Below are 7,246 nucleotides of genomic sequence, written 5' to 3'. Positions count from 1 at the left end.
CGAGCATACACACTCCAAAGGATGCTGCCCCTGAATTTGGACACAGCCACAGACTAAATACACAGACACTAATGACAAGACGAGGAACAGGTGAGGAGAGAGGAGGCCAGGTGAGGTAATGAGGGGGAGGAGCACAGAGGAGAAAACATGGAGGGAACAAGCCTACAGACAAAGGGAGACAGAGGGAAGAACATAGGAGACACTTAAAGGACAAGAGACACAAGAGGGCGTGGAAAACAAAATACAAGACACAACACAAAGAACAAAAACCTAGAGTCAAGACACCAGGTAATGGGATGGATTTTAAACTTATTTCAATGTCTACCATTTATTGCATAGACAAGTTTGTAGATATCCATAGTTAGAGAGCACCAAACAATCACTGCTCAGAAAACTAGGTTTTTATCACAATTAATGTCATATATTTGGGTATTTTTTGCTGAAATTGGCTCCTTAATTTTTCTTCGTCATACGATATTCCATGTCAAAAAGAGAACAAATTTCTTAAAATGGTTTACAGTAAAGGTGAAAAGGTTGTTATTGTATCCTCAACTCAGGAAAACATGACTGTGTAACATAACATGAAAATCTGGGTTAAATTTCTTGACCGTCATTGTTACTCGGACTGACATGCTGTTTGCCAGGAATGACATCCTGCAAGTATTTCTCTAAGGCTCTATGGAAGAAAAAAAAAAATCAACAGTGATACCTAAAAAGAAAGAGACCATTACAACTGTTGATGATTTGAAAAATGTTTTTTTTTTATCTTTAATTTCATGCAACACCAAAAATGTAACTTTTCAAGTCCTGTATGTAACACACATAACACTAAATCACAGGGTAAAACTATATAGGCATTTAATAAGTTCACTGACGTTTCATTTTTAGTGAAACACTTCAAAACACTTAAAAAACTAAAAACTGACGTGAAAAAGGTGGTTTCTCCACATTCCAACCTGGTTGAATCCATTTAAGCACTTTGTAACTTTGTTATAATAAAGTTTATTATTATTACTTTTTATGCTGCTGCCACATGCAGTGGAATGTTTCCCAGTCCTGGATACATAACTTTGATGAGGGGTTTGTTGGCGGCTCTGGCCCTTAGAAAAGCACGTCTGCAGTTGCTGCCCACACAAATGAGTTTTTCCCCATTACCTGCCTCCTGCTGCTCACTTGGACTTCAGCACCCACCATACTAAAACTATTAAAACGAAATAACAACAAAAATGCATATTAAGTTATTAATGTTATATAACAATATCAACTCAATGCATAAAAAGTGACAAATATAATAAATAAGGTATTTTCATTAAAATGTCCAATCCAGATAAAAGAGGACAAAAACACAATTTTTCTGCCAAAACTCAGTCGAACATGGTCTGCTTGGCTAACACATAGCTTATCCCTCAACAGATTACCGCCACATTCCACATGAAATAGACAGTTTACAAATATAAGAACATCATATATGTTTTATTAGCATTATCCAGAACGACACATGATTTCAGGGCACAATGCACCAGTGACCGAAAAGGCAACATCTCAAAATGTTTAAGAGAGAATTGCTGAATATTTATTTCTTACATTATGAATATGCTTGGGACACCAGAATTGACATGCCAATTGCTTCTTAATGTGTATTGCTCACCTACTAAATCTAATGTGAAATGAGGGATCTGCATGGATTTGCTTTGTTTCATGTTACATGAAACAAAGTTATGTAGACAGAAATGATGATTACAAAATCAATTTGATAAGGCAAAATCTGCCAAATCATAATCTGAGCAAACCCATGCAAATCTCTCATTTCACATTAGATTTAGTAAGTGAGCAATACACATTACGAAGCAACTTTTCTCTGTCTGTGCCTGCATATAACTAACGTTATTCATAGTACAGCAGACATGTGGCAGGTAACCCCTGTCTCTGGTTCAAAACAAAGTAGTGATTGCTGTCCTGCAGATAATGTTTTGGTATGAAAACAAAGCGGAATGTTGACAGAAATGATGATTTGTTTCATGTAACATGAGAAAACAGACACAGAACATATTCCTTCCTTTTGTGTTTAGCCAGGCACATCTGTACAGCAGTCTGTAGTGCATCATGTTGCCTGCCAGACAGACCAACCAGTGAAATGCACGGTTGGCACACAGCTTTCCATGAGAACTCTCCGGCCTCACTTCAGAAGCACAGGTTTGTTGAACAAAAGCATATGATGTAATGTTAGTCACTATTTTACTCTAATGTGTAGTTTTGTTTTACTCTGTTATGAATTTGGATTGGCTAATGAAAATTCTGTTTTCATCTGTCAAAGGCACGCAGACATCCGAGTCCTGTGCTGATGTTGGAGTTTGCACCTCAACCATTGCCTTCTCAACATCTCAACCATTCTTATCATCAACCCCAATAAGAAGAGAAAAAGAGACCATGCAAAAGGGCTCGCTTGGAACTGGAGGAGGAGGGAGAGGAGAATCCATTGCAGGGCAGTTCATCCATGGACATTCCCGACCCCAAGGATTCTACATATGATCCTGAGGACTCTGTCACAGTTTTGTCTGAGTCAGCAGATGTGACGTGAGTAAATAACCTCAGAATTTACTTTTTCTTTTTCTTTTTTTTTTACATTATATGTCTCAAGTAGTATGGGAGTTACTAATTTATGTTTGCAATTTTTGTTTCCTACTAGACTGGAGCCTTCCTGCCCTGTTCATAAGACCCCAACATATATTGTCTATGAAAAGTGTCTGATGGGGCTGTTTGAGATGTGCCCTGTCTGTCAGCGTGTTTCAGACGTTCAGACAAGAAGGATAGGCACTTTCCTCTCTGTAGAACAGACATGCCCACATTGTCAGTTCTTCAGAAACTGGAACAGCCAGCCAATTCTGGGAGGCACACCAGCAGGAAACCTCCAGCTCTCAGCTGCAGTATACACCACAGGAGCATCTTTCTTCAAACTTGAAAAGGTAACAGATTAAGACTTTACTATGTAATTTTATTAGTTCTGCATATCGTATTGCTAAATGTTGTATAGAGCAGTACTAATGACACATCTCTTATCACCATCATGCACGGTCGTATATAGAGCCTGCTGTCCTACACACATGGAAGACTGTGCAGGACGGCATGATGGAGTAGCTCAGTCAGCAGGAGAGTGTTATCCTAGATGGCCACTTAAGGGCTGACTCACCAGGTATACAAGATTCTCTGATACATTTTACTCTATTTTTTTTGTCTAGAAAAGTGGCTGCTATGAAGAACAACAAAGTGATATGTAAAATGTAATATTGGTGAAATTATACATTTATTTTTGAAGGCCACTCTGCCAAGTTTGACAGGTACTCAATGATGGACCTGAGGAGCAACACTGTCATTGACATACAGCTGGTTCAGGTGAGTTCAAAGGTGTGATCTGTATTCACGTTAACTAATCTGTGTGCTTTTAAAAGTCATTTTGTTTAATAGACTTTTATGTTCTGTTTTTGTGTTTTTCTGATCAGAGCAACAAAGTTGGTGGAAGTTCCCACATGGAGAAAGAGGGTCTGAAGAGGAGCCTCGCTCTCTTTGAGGCACTCGGTGTTGCATTGGACAGTCTGACAGGGAAGACGGATTGTCACCAACAGTTAACACTAGATTCGGTAAATGAGGGGATGGCAACCCAAAACCCATTCACCTTTTAGTGTTGTTACTTTTATACATGGTAGAGAGGAGAAACTGATGTTGGGAAAATGGTCAAAGAGGAATATGGTCATGGATATACAAGAATCAGTAAAATGTTAGATGTTAGGACATCCCAGCTGTAATCATTTTGTATGTGGCCTCCAGGAGCGCTTCACCCTGTGACAAGCAAAGGAGGAAGACATATCTCTCCAGCCAGTTTTTGTTAGAAAAAGACAGATCGAGTTCCCTTCCCTAACCCACCTCACAGGATGCCGGATTCAATTCCCCTCACCTAACCCCCCAGCAGGATGTATGGAAGAAGAAGCAGGATATCCTAGTGAAGCAAACTGAGACACAGCCGCTCCTGATATCCAAACTGGAGAAGAACAGAGCAATGAAGGCAGAGGATAAAGCCAAGATCATGGAAACTTTGGGAATGTTAACCAAGAGCATCACCAAACTGCAAGAGGAGATAAAGGGAATCTCAGGCAGCAGCAGCCCCCTATGGGCAGCCTTCAAGGTACAGTAAGTGCCAAAACGTTTTTAAACTGTGTTAAATGGCTCCACATTCTAAGAGTTGTCATTGCTGTCATAATGTTTACTGAATAATGCGAGATGGAGACCCAAAATACATTTTGTTTTGCTGGAGTCATTTCCCTTTCCTTTTGTTTTAATTCAAGACAAACACTTTGTTTTGACTGAGCTCCCTTGAGTAAAGTTGTTAAATTGTCACTGAGGTGTCACTTTCATGTTTTCTAACATTATTAGCTGATTATAATCGTGCATTGGGCTGACATCACTGTTTCAGGTTAGAATTAATTTTGAGTGCATGTCCCCCAGATTGAGTTGAAAAATATTGAACATTTTGAATGAATTACTCCCCAATTCTAAGCTGAGGATTATCAGTATTTATAAGATAACATTGAGATAACCGAAGGCAACTGCAAATGTAATTTTTATTTTCTGTAAACTTAAAACATTTAAAAACATCACTAAAATATTTTTGTGTAATCTGTTGCAAAATAATTTTTGAGTTCCGTGAATCTATCGGGGTTTACAGTGTAAGAGAATCATGTTGGGATACATGAGTTACCCTGTGAGAGAGTATGAACGATCTCCTCTGAGATGCTTTAAGTGCCAGAGATATGGCCATGTGGCAGCTGTGTGTAGAAGACAGCAACGATGCAGATGAGGTAGCAAGGATCATGATGGAAAAGAGTGTAATGAACCTGCGAAATGTTGTATTTGTGGGGGTGATCTTCCAGCTTCCTTCAGGGGATGTCAAAACTATGTCAAAGCAGAAAATGTTGAAAGAATAAAGAAGGAAAACAGAATATCTTGTGCAGAGGCAGCCAGAAGGGTGGAGGATAACAGTGTGGTCAGTCACAGTCAAAGCACGGCTGTTGCAAGAGAGCAAGTAAATGGACATATAGCTGTAAATGATGACTCAGTCTTGATAAGGAAGAAAGGGCTACTGGCATTCATGGTTGAAACAGTGTGGAGGGTTAAAATGGTGGCAAACAATAAATCAGGTGTGGCATGAGACATTGCTTCAGCTGCAGAAAGACTTCTAGGTGTCAGTGGAATAAATCCAAAGGAAATATGGGAGTTTACCCACACTCAGAGCAGTGCAGGTCAAAGGTCAAATGGAGGTCAACATCTAGGCTTCGATGATAATGACCAAACGACGTCTTTCCTCCGAAATCACCGTAAGAAAGAGCGCCACTGTGCATCTAGTCTGTGTAATTATCATGTACATCATATACGAAGTGTACAAAGATGTAGCCTCTCCTCGCTCTTCGTACGCCATCTTTCTTGAATGCCGAGGCAGCTGGTGACGTAAAGAGGTCAGCCGGAGGTGTTTCTGTTACCACTAGTTGAAATGGGTACAGCGCCACCTAGCGTACCGGGCTGTGACATGCTTAAAAACAGGTGTTCCTGTGGCAGTTGTGAACAAGTGCCTACAGAGCCCGAGAATATCTGCTGTATGGAAATACCACAGGTAAGTGTGAACACTGGGCAAACAAGGTTGTTATTCTGCAGTCTCTTTTCTTTAATCCATTGTCACTCACTTACCTCTCATAACTTCTAGGTGACATGAAGACTAAGTTACAGCAGCTTCCTGAGCAACCATCATGCATGCTGGACCATCCTGGCCTAGAACCTGTCTGCCTGAATGTGTTTTCACTGCAGAATGCACTGAACATTTATCGGGCAGACTACGGACCTTTACGTCTGAGGGGAATAGAGCAGTGAGCTTTTTAGGCCCATAAATATTATCAATTTATTGCAAAAGTGTTATGAAGTACATAACTGCTTCCTCTGTCTTACATTGCTTATAGTTTATCTTTACTATCTTTAACTTGGTAACTGAATGAAAACTACATATCAAACAATGAAAACACACAGAACAGTTGGGAGAGATGTTTTATTGCAAGAAACAATTGTAGACATACAAAATAAATATCTAAAGTGGAACAGTTAAACTCGCCAGTTGCCATGGATGTGAACATTCAGTGCTGACTTTCTACTGATTTGTGTCCAGCCAATATAGATACGTAGCCTACAGAAGCTTTGTAAGCTGGTGCTGGGGCTTTCTGGGGCGGAGAGTGAGAGCTGTGCTGCCTGCCTGCGTGGTGCTGAGGATTCATACAGAGTGGCATGGCTCTTTACTGGATCAGTTTGACACCACTGTTATAAAGGGTAACTCCAACGTTGGTTATCAGGCTCAAAATTCATTATCAGAGCACAGTTGGGACTGCACAGGATATTTCCCAGATCTATTTATATGCATGATCGTGACCCAGATTTATTTGCCACTACAATGGCAGCTCCACCACCAGATCCCTCCTGGACAACAGGTGGGCTCACTCCCAAGTCTCCGGTTCTCCCCATCTCGTCACCACTGACGGCGCCAGGGTCATCTGAACCCACCGGGCTGGTACTCCTCTGGGGTGGATGGCCTAACTATAACTCTAAAAAATGCACCTTTTTTCAAGTTTTTCCAGAAATTTGACTGTTTTTATGCACATTCCCCGAGTGGTTGAGTTAAGGGTTAGTTTTATGGGGTTCGGCTTACGGTTAGGAAAGAAGGGCTTGCCCTGTCCTCCATCTACACAGGAGACAGTTGGTGCACTCGCCTTCCACCCAAAGCCTCTCCCCCTGCGATCCCAGGAGTTATTCCCCCTGGTTAAGTTGCAAGGTGCTTCTTCAATACGTTCACGGAGGCGTCCACGCCTGCCCCCGGAACATACAAGTATCCATCGGTCATCCTTCTCGTAAGGCACGACCGGATTGGTTTTTAATTGTTTTTAACTATATTTATTTATGTTATTTATTGATGTATCTATTGTAGTATTTATTCATTTATGTATTTATTTATGTATGTATTTATTTATGTATGTATTTATTAGGGTAGATATGAATTAAAAGGAAATGAACTAAAAGAAAAAAATGGAAAAAATGAAATTGTTTTTATTCTATGTTATGCTTGTAACTTAAATATGAAATAAAATTATGTGTGCCTAATGTGCAATGTTTCGATCCTTATGGCTCTTCCTCAGGCCAAAGGCACACTGAAAACAAACAA

At 40.3% G+C, this 7,246-nt stretch overlaps 1 long non-coding RNA gene across 1 annotated transcript; it reads left to right on the top strand.

Moving 5' to 3' along the window:
• The first annotated feature begins 5,549 nt into the window (after window positions 1–5,549).
• Window positions 5,550–6,968, top strand: LOC119016329. The gene is made up of 3 exons (XR_005074034.1): window positions 5,550–5,659; window positions 5,750–5,909; window positions 6,203–6,968. It is a non-coding gene; the product is annotated as an uncharacterized LOC119016329 (long non-coding RNA).
• The last annotated feature ends 278 nt before the right edge of the window (window positions 6,969–7,246 follow it).

This window comes from Acanthopagrus latus, unplaced genomic scaffold (genome assembly GCF_904848185.1).
Source record: "Acanthopagrus latus isolate v.2019 unplaced genomic scaffold, fAcaLat1.1, whole genome shotgun sequence".
Taxonomy (NCBI): domain Eukaryota; kingdom Metazoa; phylum Chordata; class Actinopteri; order Spariformes; family Sparidae; genus Acanthopagrus; species Acanthopagrus latus.
Note: the sequence above shows the minus strand (reverse complement) of the source record. Positions and strands in the feature narration are given on the sequence as shown.